The following is a 12,731-nucleotide window of genomic DNA, read 5'->3' as shown; positions in this document are numbered from 1 at the left end:
AAAGTGACAGTCACAGCAGCGCACACAATAGCTTTTGTCAGTCTGCACACTCACGGTCTAAAGAATAACCACGAGGAGAAGAGAGCTCCCACATGCAAAGATACACTACTAAATAACCAGTCACAAATTTGCTGATTTACCACAAGTTCTATCTGTTAGTACAAATCATACAACAAAAACACTGGCTGAATCTGATTTAGAGATGGGCAAAACTACCGATTTTTAATAATCGATTAGTCAGTGGGTTGTCTGAACGACTAGTTGACTAGTTGGTGTTAAGGAACCCATAAAAGTATAATTAGGCTCTGTTATGTTCACGTGACCCAGATCAGACGCATTTCAGAGGAATGTGGACACTAAGTGCAGCACTTCAACATGGTAACTAAAAGTTATTCAACAAATAAATAGGCTAAATACTTCTAACATATTATTGCACAAAACTATCAAAGTACGAAAATTAATAAATAAGAAAGACTCCAATACAGAACGGCACAACACCATTTATGTGCATCCTGAATGCAGAATGACACGCATCAACGGAACTGGAATGCTCACGCAATCCTCGCTGCGCATTCAAACACAGTTTACACAGCAGTTTAAAAATTTTTTTTTTTTTTGCAACTATTTATTTAAGCAGTGTTGGACAGAATCAGCAAAAGACTTTAACCTCTCCATAGCACCTCACAAATATGGGAACATTACTCACAGCAGAGGATTTCATGTCCGACAGTGATCATCTTGAAATGTATTGTTGATGTGGTGCTTTGAAGGCTGTAACAGCAGTGCCTAAAAGGACTAAATCTAAAGCATTACAAAGATTAAACATCTTGCAGAGGAACTTACCATGCTGACTCTTATTCACTGTTAAGCATGGCAAGCTATTATCATGCAAAAACACTCTCTGAGAATTTTGTCTCTCGTCATCTCTTAATTAGAGAATTGAAACCACCACCCCTAAAAATAGGAATGTTTGTAGTCGACCCCACTAGCCGACTACTCGGTTGTTGGACAACTAGTCAATTAGTTGACCACCCTGGCAATCCCCTTATTCTGAATGTGTCTAATAATTCCCAAAAATGTTCCGTTGCTATGCAGTTCAATGGGTTTTGAAACAGAGCTTGTGAAACGTGCCTGTGATGACTGAAAATGCTATCTAGCTCACTAGGTTTTGAAACACAGTGAACATTTCTACATATCCAGTGATTCCAAAAAATACCTTTCTAGGTAGGGAGCTCCATAAGTTTTTAAAATGACTGTTCGAATGTGCCTGTGATGCCCCAAAATGCTGTCTAGTTAAAAGTTTAGAAACACAGTGAATGTTCCAAAAAAATATCATCTAAGTAGGCAACTCACTAGACATGGCAAACATTCATACTTGCATACATCAGTTTCATATTTCAAAGTATAATTTTATGTTTATTCATTTCATATTTCTATATTCATAATTTTCCATTTAAAAAATGAATCTCATAACATTATAGAATTGTAGGTGTGTAAATGCATTTATGCCACCTTTGTGCAGCATTAAACAGTCTGTGTAAATACACCTAAATGCCACTTCAGATGCAGCTTCTGTGCCAGCTTTGCATTGCAAAGAGGTAGGCAACACACTACGTTTTGAAACACAGTGAACGTTCCTCTGATGCCCAAATATGATACTGTACAATTTTGTAAAGCAGAGTCTCAATGTACTCGTTAGACAAGACAAGCTCTTCCCTGTAGCACTCACATGAAAAATCTCTCACTGAGATACTGAGCTCATTAACAGAGAACATTTAAACAAACGCAGAGTTCTAAAAGCCTGTGGTGAAATCCATTCTGCTGTCCATCAGCATTGGCGCTGTTATTGAACCCAATAAACAATGACTGCAACACAATGCATTCTTACCAGAGGACATCCTGATAAGCACAACAAATGGGCTCGGGCAAAACTCATGATGTTAGCAACACTAAAGACAAATATTCACCGCAGACATACACTGCAGTTTCAAAACCATTGTATATGAAATCGGCATATATCCAAGGTAGCCCCCGTATCGAGGTGGGATTGGGGGTTTTCCCCTGAGCAGGATGGGCCGGTGGCGCTAGCACAGGTAATGCGGTGTTCTGACAGCACTGCGCCAAGGAGAGAGAGGATGGGGGGGAGTGCAAAAGAGAAAGAGTGGGAGGGACAGAGGTAGATGGTTATGTACCCCACTGAGGAAACACGATGAGTTGAAAATTCAGCCACTGCATCATTTCCCCCGCTCTAATCACACACTGCTCCGCCCAGTTAAGAGCCTGGAGTCCTTTTCACCTATAGACATATTTTAATGTCCTCTTCCTTCTCTATTTTCCTTCCTATTTCTCTGGGATGATGAAATTCTCAGGATAGATAAGGGCCAAATGGAAGTCTGGTGCGTATACGTCGCAAATATATCACTCTGGTAATCAGTGCCCAACCTAACTGCAGTTCTGTTCTGCTCTCCTCAGCACAAGTGAGATAGTAGTACACACCCACAAAAACCTACAAACACATACACTCACAACAAAATCTGACATTGGAATCTTAAGGAATTCAAGTTTTGTTGCTTTTAGTTCAGGTCTAAAGCTTTACATAGCACCATAAAATGCATCAGCCAAATAACAAAGGACAATGAATCTATGTGAACTTCTGCAGTTAATCCAGGATGAACTTCAAAGACATTAGTCATTAATCTTATAGTTCGTACAAAATCTTGATGTTTAAGCACTGTCCCTTAACACTTAGTTTACTAATTTTATACCATGACTTGCACTACACACAAAAAACTAATATTGCCATTATATTCATGCTGTTTAGCCAGAGGGGAACTGGCCCCCACAGTGAGCCTGGTTTTTTCCCAAGGTTATTTTTCTCCATTAACCAACATCTTATGGAGTTTTGTGTTCCTTGCCACAGTCTTCTTTGGCTTGCTCACTGGGGTTCTAAATACAATTATTATTTACTAATTTACTTTATTATTTATTTTTAATCACAATTTACAATTATATTTTTATAAAACTGCACAATGATGACTCTAAGAATTTATAGATATTACAGTTTAATTTTCTGTTAAAGCATGATATTATGTAAAGCTGGTTTGAAACGATGTGTGTTGTGAAAAGCACAGTACAAATAAAAATGATTTGACATGACATATATATGCTAGTTAACTTCTAAATGTTGACAAAATCACTTTCAGAACATATAAGCATTTAAAATTTACAGTCTGTCTCTTTCAAGAGTAGGAATCTAGAAAAATGTCCCAGTATGTCTGTGTTACAAATAGCTTACTGTAATTGATGCCTTCACAGGGCACTTAAAGGGGATACCAGTCATGGTAGCCATGCTACAGGATCGTTCCAAACTTGCATGCACGAGTATGTAAACGTGTTCTCTCATGCAAAAGTTCGGTAACATTTTACATGATTTTTTTCCTTACATTTCTTTTTATTTTATTATCTTCTCAAGGTCCACTGATAATGTTAGTAAAGATTTTTTTTTGCACCAAAACAGCCATAATTTAGTAATATATTATCATTTTCAACCATGTCTCTGGCCCTCTGTCTGAAATGCTCGTTTTGAACTAAGCGTCTCCTTTAAACTTCAATGTAAATGTCCACTGTTATGATTGGCTAACATCGTCCAGTGCCTCGAATACAGCAGTATTTGAAACTCAATCAGAAGAAAATGAACCAACATTACACACTCCAGAAATTATAAAACTAAATTTCAGGGTTTACACATAACACACATCCAACACATTGCATTTGAATATATTAAACTGTTCACTCAAGCACCATAAACAAACAGTCATGACATTTGAAATATTCATAAATGAAACTGTTTATTCACGGTTTTGTGATCGGGTTCAATAGTGTTCAACAACAGTTCCTTTGCAAAGCTTGAATCATATTATGACTGGTTCACAAGCAATCCATGATGATACGATCCCAAAAAACGTACAATCCACACTGAAAAACACTGAAGACACCGCCACAAGACGCACATACATAGTCAAAAGCATGGTGACGGACACACATATAGTTTCGCCTGCACTGAGGCGGACATCGCTGGAAACGCATCAAAGCGGTCAAAGACAACTATCTAGTGAATGTGTACATACACCAACAATTAAAAATATTGCTTATGGGCGCAAGAATGCATCCAGGAGGTGTAATTTTGCACAAAACATCAAGAGGCAGAGCAGCTGAATTAAACAGAATCCTTCTCAGAGTTGTAACTTGACAACGGTCAAAAAAATGGTCAAAGACTTCTGTCTAATGCATGTTTATATACAAAAATAATTAAATATAGTTCAGATAGGTCCCCTTTGGTGTTCAGGAAAAGTTAGCAGGCAGTACTAGGCTGGTCTGTCCTGCTCTCTCTATGCTTATGAAGTGAGCAGCAGTGGGCAGGGCAAAGGGTGTAGATGATGATGTTGTTGCCGTAAAGGTGGTCATGAATTAATGGGCCACCTAGTGACGTAGGAAAGACACGGAAGTACAGAACGAGACATTTTTGCAGCTTGGTTTCAATAAATGCTTTATTGCATTGGGGATTAAGTTTTGAGTTCTGAAATTTACAGTATGTTTTTATAGTAGAATGACCTCTTATATGTCAAAATATCAAGGAAAATTTTATTCCTCATGACATGACCCCTTTAGGGTTTATAAAGGGGTTTATTAGTGATTTATAAGTCATTTACAAATGCATAAGAAATAATTGATATGCAGTTATAAGGGGATTAAGGGATTAAGTCATTTTATTGCAATCCGCTTTGTGTTTATATTCATTCTTGACTTTTTTGTGTTGTCACTTTTCGTGTCACATTGATGTCAACTTACCTAGTCCTAGTTACCTTAAGTCTTCAAATGCAAATGCTAATTAACAGCATACAGTGTATCATATAATGAAGCCTAATGACCATTAAACTATACATAACTTTTTTGTTTATATATATATATATATATATATATATATATATATATATATATATATATATATAAATGCTTCATATGTGTCAATTTTACATTAAAGTACATTTTCATTGGTAATTAATGGCATTTATATAACATGTTGTAGTTATAAATTGTTATAATGCTCACTATTTGGCAAGTATCTGTATCGCATGAAAGTGGCCCTTTATATTCATGTAGTTTAAATGATTTATAATGCATTTATAAATGGCTAATTAATCATTAATTAACCGCTTTATAAACACTTAACAAAGAGAACATTAATGTAAAGTGTTACCAAACCATCCCTAAGAAACATTTCCAATCAGGGTCAGGTGACCCCAAAATCAGCCTAATTTTACAGGGTTTCTATAAGACCAATTTGTCAACTAGTCGTTTAGGCATCCCACCGACTAGTCAATTACATGTAGTTTTGCACATCCTATATGTGAATTTTGAAGAGTGTGCCACCAAGAGAGCGGACTGACTTTTGTTCTCAGTTCGTATATATAAGGACATGGAACTCCAGACATGCAAGTCCAGTCATATGCATACACACACACACACACACACAGACAATCCACCAGATATTCTGTTGTCAGCTGTGAGCCCTGAGGCATAGCCTGCGAAATGAGACATTAATCTCCACTCACAGTCCTCAACAGTGACACATATAATCTGCAATGCTCAAAACTCACAAGGGCAATGAGAACACAAACACAGATATTCCTCACAGAAGAGAGCCATCTTGTGACGCACAAACAATTATTAATATTAAACACTCCACGTGTTCAGTTTTTAAATCACAGAGGGATGGAATCTCATGCTGATGAGTTTGTAATTGGGTTTAACTCAATCACTGGTTTGCACTACATAAAATCACACAAACACAGAGGTGTCACAACATTCACACTGGAGTTTCTATAAAAAGAAACATCACCGTAATAGAGGCGACAGCATTTGTGAGTGACAGTGACTTTGCATTTATTTTGTATGCTTTTGTGTGTGTGTTGCCCCCATCGCAGCAGATTCTCAGGGGAATGATGTTCAGTAGAGGTAAAAAAAACCTTACGGCAGTATCACACCTCGTGAGGTGGAAGTGAAGGGGCCCTTTCCACCCGATGTCACACTACTGACCCTATAATGCACAACAACTCTCTGTGTTAACAAAACATTTAGGCATATGTGGTGAGCAGGGCGTGGCCGAGCGGCGTCTGGGCAGAGCGAGGCCGGGGAGATAAGTGGTGAGCGAGTTCCACCTGTGCACCACACCTGTCTCACGTTCCAGTGAGGAGCAGCGGGAGTACTTAAGGAGAGGAGACAGCGGCGGACGGGAGAGGGAGACTGTGTCTGTGTGAAGCGACTGCTGAAAAGCAAGCCATGTGTGTAGTTAGTGTGCTGAAAAGCACGATTATGTTTGCATGTGTTGGTCTTTGTTGATGTACACTGAAAAGTGCTACAATTAAAGTTTGTTGGAGTGTCCACCCGGTCCCCACTTCCTCCTTCCATAGAAAGGCAGAGGGCCTGCCACATTGGTTCCGAAACCCAGGAACTGGAGGAGGAAGGTGCTGTCAAGGAGAATACCGATCTGGTGGTGCTGGTGTAGTTTGTCAGCCGGTGACCAAAAGGGACGGCTGAGTGGGTCCAGTGCGATCACCTGGCGTCGCTGACGGAGGCAGTGCAGCTGGCTGAGGACCGTTTGGCGGCGTGTTCGGGGGCAGGCAAGCCCGTCTCTCTCTCTCCTCTCCATAAGTACTCCTGCTGCTCCTCATGGAAACGCGAGACCAGTGTGGCGCACAGGCGGAACTCATTCACAACTTATCTCTCCGGCCTCACTCTGCACAGATGCTGCTCGGCCACGCCCTGCTTGCCACAGCACAAAAATGACAATACTGCCAAGTAGGGATGGGAGAAAATTTTTTAATTCAGAGACTGACTCAATGGTTCTGGATCAATCCACAAAAACTCATTCTTAAGTTAAAGGAACAGCTCACCAAAAAAAGAAACATTTTTTTTTGCCGCTCTGGTGCGCACCGGCCGGCCTACTTCGATCAAGCACTGGACAGAACCACCACATAAAATATTTCACAATATTGCACAGTAAAAAACTGGTTGCATAGTTGTTGTTTTTTTTGTTTTGTTTTTTACATGTTTTATTTTTAAATATTAAATCACAACATAATTTGGGCGTAATTTGAGTTATAGGAGAAATAAAATGAATAAAACAGTTTTTTCATGAGAAATAATTGGATTAGACTACTGTATGCTAGTATATCAGATTGTACCTTTTTTGCATGTGCTATTAAGTTTGCAAACCTTTTGCAAATCAGGGCCACAGGACACATTTTTAGCACTGTTGTTCAGGTTTAGTCATTTTGTAACTAATAGAAGAGAATGTGCAATTGTCTGATAAATGTCTTGGGTGTCTTGTTTGCTTGTTTGTTTGTTCTTACATATAAAGGGGTTAACTATGAAAACAGAAAATTACCAAAAATGAAAATTCTGTTCTCATTTACTCACTCTCAACTTGTTTTAAACCCGTATAATTATGTTAGGCAGAATGTTAGCCTCAGTCACCATTCACTTTCATTGTATGAAAAAAAGATGCACTGAAAAGTGACGGAAACGTTCATACTGCCAAATAGGGCTGAGTGATATAACGATATCCTGTATATCATGGTGATGATAAAAGTCTTTATAAGTGATATAAAGAGATTTTGCTATTGTGTATATCGCAATATGTAAATATCCATGTGCGCGGCTTGTGCGTACCTATCAGCGGACAGGGCTTCACTTGAGACTGAGAGAATTGAAGAGACATGGACAGGGTTTTTCAGGCATTGAACATTTCAATTAAATTCCGCAAATTCAATGACATTAACCTTGTGTTCGGCCCTTCATAAGCACTAAATTTGATTACACTGTGTGACAATTTTTTTTTTCTTTTTTTTTTTTTCCTGGGTAGTAAGTATTATTTCCTAATTGCTTATGCCTCAAAAGTATAGAAAATGGCTATTATTCCCCACAAACTTTGCTTTTGTGACCAGGACAGTGATATTTTGAAATGTACCTATTTCCAACGAGAAAACGGGTGAATTTGTGTCTTTTCGTTCACATAAAGTCCGAAAAAAACAACATATGAATCCAAATTAACATGTATTTATACTAAAGTAATATTCAAAGCCGTGCTGGTCCATAATGGTAACAAGTACCCGTCTCTTCCCCTGGCTCACTCGGTGCACCTCAAAGAGGATTACAACAGCATCAAGACCTTGCTGGACACCTTGAAGTATGATGAGTAAGGCTGGGAGGTCATAGGAGACTTCAAAATGGTGGCATTCCTGATGGGTCTCCAAGGCGGTGTTGGGCCTCATGTATTCAGATATAAGACAAAGGCAGGCCTAACACAGTCATAAAGCCTGACTGAGGCCTACAAACCAAGTCAAACAAAGTCTAAAAACATAAATCTTACTGATAAAAACCGTGCCAAAATCAAACAAAGGAAGTCCAAAACCGACTACAAATCCCATGAAGCCTTGCTCACTAAAGGATCGAACTCTCAACTCCTATTGGATGAGGCACACGACAGAACACCCCTCAACCATGACATCATCGGGAGTAGAAATACCTCTGAGATCCTTCCAGGGATTGCTTCCAGCAACTTTGCTTGCCGTGAATAGACGCAGCTCATCGCTGCTCTCAGGTGTAGCCTCGTGGCACAAGGAAGTAATGTATGACTTGAAACTGTGGCCATACAATCTCCATCTCGCTGGACGAGTTGAGATTACTCTGTGTTCCACCGAACACTCTAACGGATCCGAAGGAGACCGCCGAGCAATCCGCATCTTCATCCGTTTGCCTGCAGAAGTGAAGACGATTTCTCTTCCCTCTTCAACCAAGTCGACGTCGTTGATTTCTCCGCCAGCCCGCCAAGAATCAGCAGCCGTTCTGCCCACCGACAGAGTGAGGAAATGGCCTCCCATCATCACCCGAGCCTCGAGGAACCGAGTCGGAGTTAAAGGACGGATGAACACACATTCTACCTGCGTCCTCACGCGATCCAAGTAAGAGGTTTACGTCTGGGCAGAGATAGAATATTATAGTGTGTTATTCTTGTGTATCAAGTTATTGCTTGTATAGTTTACGGACCGGCTAATAATACTCAAGGTATTAATGTAACGTACTGTGTCACAAATTAGATTTTGCTGTGTTGTAGTCCAACCACATTGGACTGTTTTGTATTTCCGCCATTGCGGGTGAGACCGGCACACTGAGTTTATCCATTAAAGAACCAAAGACCATAGGATGGTTTACGAGCCGTTCACCATGTCTCTGAGTGATAAACTAACAGCTGCTTTCTCTCCCACGATCGCGAAATCGGCTTTGGTGCTGCCACTTTATTCTCTCTCTCTCTCTCGTTCTGACCACACACACACACACGCGACCCCTCACAAACATTCCTGCACACACTTTTGGCTAGTAGATAACTTAGTGATAAAGCTCAGCTTTGTCCCTAAGTTATCGTAAAAGCGGAGACATGCGGTAAACGGGCAGACGCCATTAACCGGCTTCTCTCCACCCACATTCGCAGCCATATTCTCTGGCCGGAAATCTCACACGACGTTCTCTCTTCGAGAGTCATGTCTGCCATTTTGTGAGTGTCACTCGTTACACACACACACACACACACACACACACACCCACACCCATTCACACAAACACACACACACATACCTTCCTCTCATGTGTTATAGGCTTATTTTGGTTACCATATCTAATCACATCACTGTTTAATTTGTAGTTGTAAGTCAGAAGTTTATTGACTGCATTGTACTAATTATTAATTGATATTACTGCAAAAATAAACTTTTTTATATTTTAAAGGGAAGTGTTTTGGTTTGTTTTGTATATACCTGTGTCAAAGGCTGACAGGGAATGTCAGTGTTCGGATTCAAGCCTTCATTGTTTCTTTTTGAATGTAGGTATTCTCCGGACATCGACTTTCCTAAGAGAACAATCTAATATTGAGACTGTTATACTGTCTGGTTATTAGTCCCTGATTCCAGGGTGGTGCCCCGGCAATATTAATCCTTATTAATATTCTATTGATTTTGATAATTGATAATTATCTTTGATTATTGTTGAATTTGAAGGATCAGTAAGCTAGTGTTAATTCTAATCAATGTTCCATTGATTTTAATAATTGATGATGATCTCTGATAATTAATATTCTATTGAATTTGATAATAGATGGTTATCTTTCATGATTGTTGATTTAAAGGATTAAAAAGCTAACATTGATTCTAATCAATGTTCTATTGATTTTAATAATTGATAATTATCTTTATTAATTATTGCTAATAACCAAACCCGCTCTTGAACATAGCGCACAACAGCGGTTTTACCAAGTTTCCCTGCTATCTTTGCCTTTGGGACAGCAGGGACACCAAGGTGCCCTACCACAGGCGGGACTGGCCACAGAGGACCAAGTTTTCTGTGGGGAGGAACAATGTCAAGTGGGAGCCACTGGTGGTGAAGGTGCTGATGCCACCACTGCACATCAAATTGGGCCATATGAAACAATCTGTCAGAGCTCTAGATAAGGAGTTGGCAGCCTTCTGTAGCAAATCTGGTAGTGTACAGGTGCATCTCAATAAATTAGAATGTCGTGGAAAAGTTCATTTATTTCAGTAATTCAACTCAAATTGTGAAACTCGTGTATTAAATAAATTCAATGCACACAGACTGAAGTAGTTTAAGTCTTTGGTTCTTTTAATTGTGATGATTTTGGCTCACATTTAACAAAAACCCACCAATTCACTATCTCAAAAAATTAGAATATCAGCTAATCAACTCAAAACACCTGCAAAGGTTTCCTGAGCCTTCAAAATGGTCTCTCAGTTTGGTTCACTAGGCTACACAATCATGGGGAAGACTGCTGATCTGACAGTTGTCCAGAAGACAATCACTGACACCCTTCACAAGGAGGGTAAGCCACAAACATTCATTGCCAAAGAAGCTGGCTGTTCACAGAGTGCTATATCCAAGCATGTTAACAGAAAGTTGAGTGGAAGGAAAAAGTGTGGAAGAAAAAGATGCACAACCAACCGAGAGAACCGCAGCCTTATGAGGATTGTCAAGCAAAATCGATTCAAGAATTTGGATGAACTTCACAAGGAATGGACTGAGGCCGGGGTCAAGGCATCAAGAGCCACCACACACAGACATGTCAAGGAATTTGGCTACAGTTGTCGTATTCCTCTTGTTAAGCCACTCCTGAACCACAGACAACATCAGAGGCATCTTACCTGGGCTAAGGAGAAGAAGAACTGAACTGTTGCCCAGTGTTCCAAAGTCCTCTTTTCAGATGAGAGCAAGTTTTGTATTTCATTTGGAAACCAAGGTCCTAGAGTCTGGAGGAAGGGTGGAGAAGCTCATAGCCCAAGTTGCTTGAAGTCCAGTGTTAAGTTTCCACAGTCTGTGATGATCTGGGGTGCAATGTCATCTGCTGGTGTTGGTCCATTGTGTTTTTTGAAAACCAAAGTCACTGCACCCGTTTACCAAGAAATTTTGGAGCACTTCATGCTTCCTTCTGCTGACCAGCTTTTTAAAGATGCTGATTTCATTTTCCAGCAGGGTTTGGCACCTGCCCACACTGCCAAAAGCACCAAAAGTTGGTTAAATGACCATGGTGTTGGTGTGCTTGACTGGCCAGCAAACTCACCAGACCTGAACCCCATAGAGAATCTATGGGGTATTGTCAAGAGGAAAATGAGAAACAAGAGACCAAAAAATGCAGATGAGCTGAAGGCCACTGTCAAAGAAACCTGGGCTTCCATACCACCTCAGCAGTGCCACAAACTGATCACCTCCATGCCACGCCGAATTGAGGCAGTAATTAAAGCAAAAGGAGCCCCTACCAAGTATTGAGTACATATACAGTAAATGAACATACTTTCCAGAAGGCCAACAATTTACTAAAAATGTTTTTTTTATTGGTCTTATGATGTATTCTAATTTTTTGAGATAGTGAATTGGTGGGTTTTTGTTAAATGTGAGCCAAAATCATCACAATTAAAAGAACCAAAGACTTAAACTACTTCAGTCTGTGTGCACTGAATTTATTTAATACATGAGTTTCACAATTTGAGTTGAATTACTGAAATAAATGAACTTTTCCACGACATTCTAATTTATTGAGATGCACCTGTAAGTGTACAGGGATGGGTTGAAGTGCCCGCATACCTCCACCATCATATGTAGGGAAACAGCATGTGTGAGCTAGGAATTAAATTAAACCATCCTTATTCTACATTATTATGTAAGGAAATTTATAATGGAATTAGTCACGTTCGACAACCATTATAAATTAGATAAATTACAAATAACTAGATTATTTGTCTGAATAAAATTCTCCACCATTCAAATCATAATACAACGTCTCATTGTATCCGCTCACAATGTCTATTGTAAGGAATTAGCTTTAATATGGGAATTATGATTAATTCTCTTATTGGAGTAATATTATTCTCATGGATTATTGAAAATATTATACATATTTAGGTACAGCTTTGAAGTGACATCTTTTAAAAACAGGGATGAGATTATTTATCAAAATATACCACAGTCAAATTATCCTTAAAATGGAAATATGAATAATGAATCTTAACTCGTTATAATTAATTATAAACATTTGGATCAGTTAATAGAATTAACTTGATGTAGCTGAATTAACATTACAATCAATTAATCTGTTCATCCAGCGAACACTC

General features: G+C 39.2%; 1 protein-coding gene across 6 annotated transcripts in view; it reads right to left on the bottom strand.

The window, feature by feature from the left end:
• The window catches only part of LOC127427257 (inactive ubiquitin carboxyl-terminal hydrolase 54-like), a 200,622-nt gene that overhangs the window by 67,666 nt on the left and 120,225 nt on the right, over positions 1 to 12,731 (bottom strand). The gene's annotated exons all lie outside the window — the stretch shown is intronic.

The sequence above is a fragment of the Myxocyprinus asiaticus genome, chromosome 36, assembly GCF_019703515.2.
Source record: "Myxocyprinus asiaticus isolate MX2 ecotype Aquarium Trade chromosome 36, UBuf_Myxa_2, whole genome shotgun sequence".
Taxonomy (NCBI): Eukaryota; Metazoa; Chordata; class Actinopteri; order Cypriniformes; family Catostomidae; genus Myxocyprinus; species Myxocyprinus asiaticus.
The sequence above is the reverse complement of the archived record's forward strand: the minus strand, read 5'-3'. Positions and strand labels throughout refer to the sequence as shown.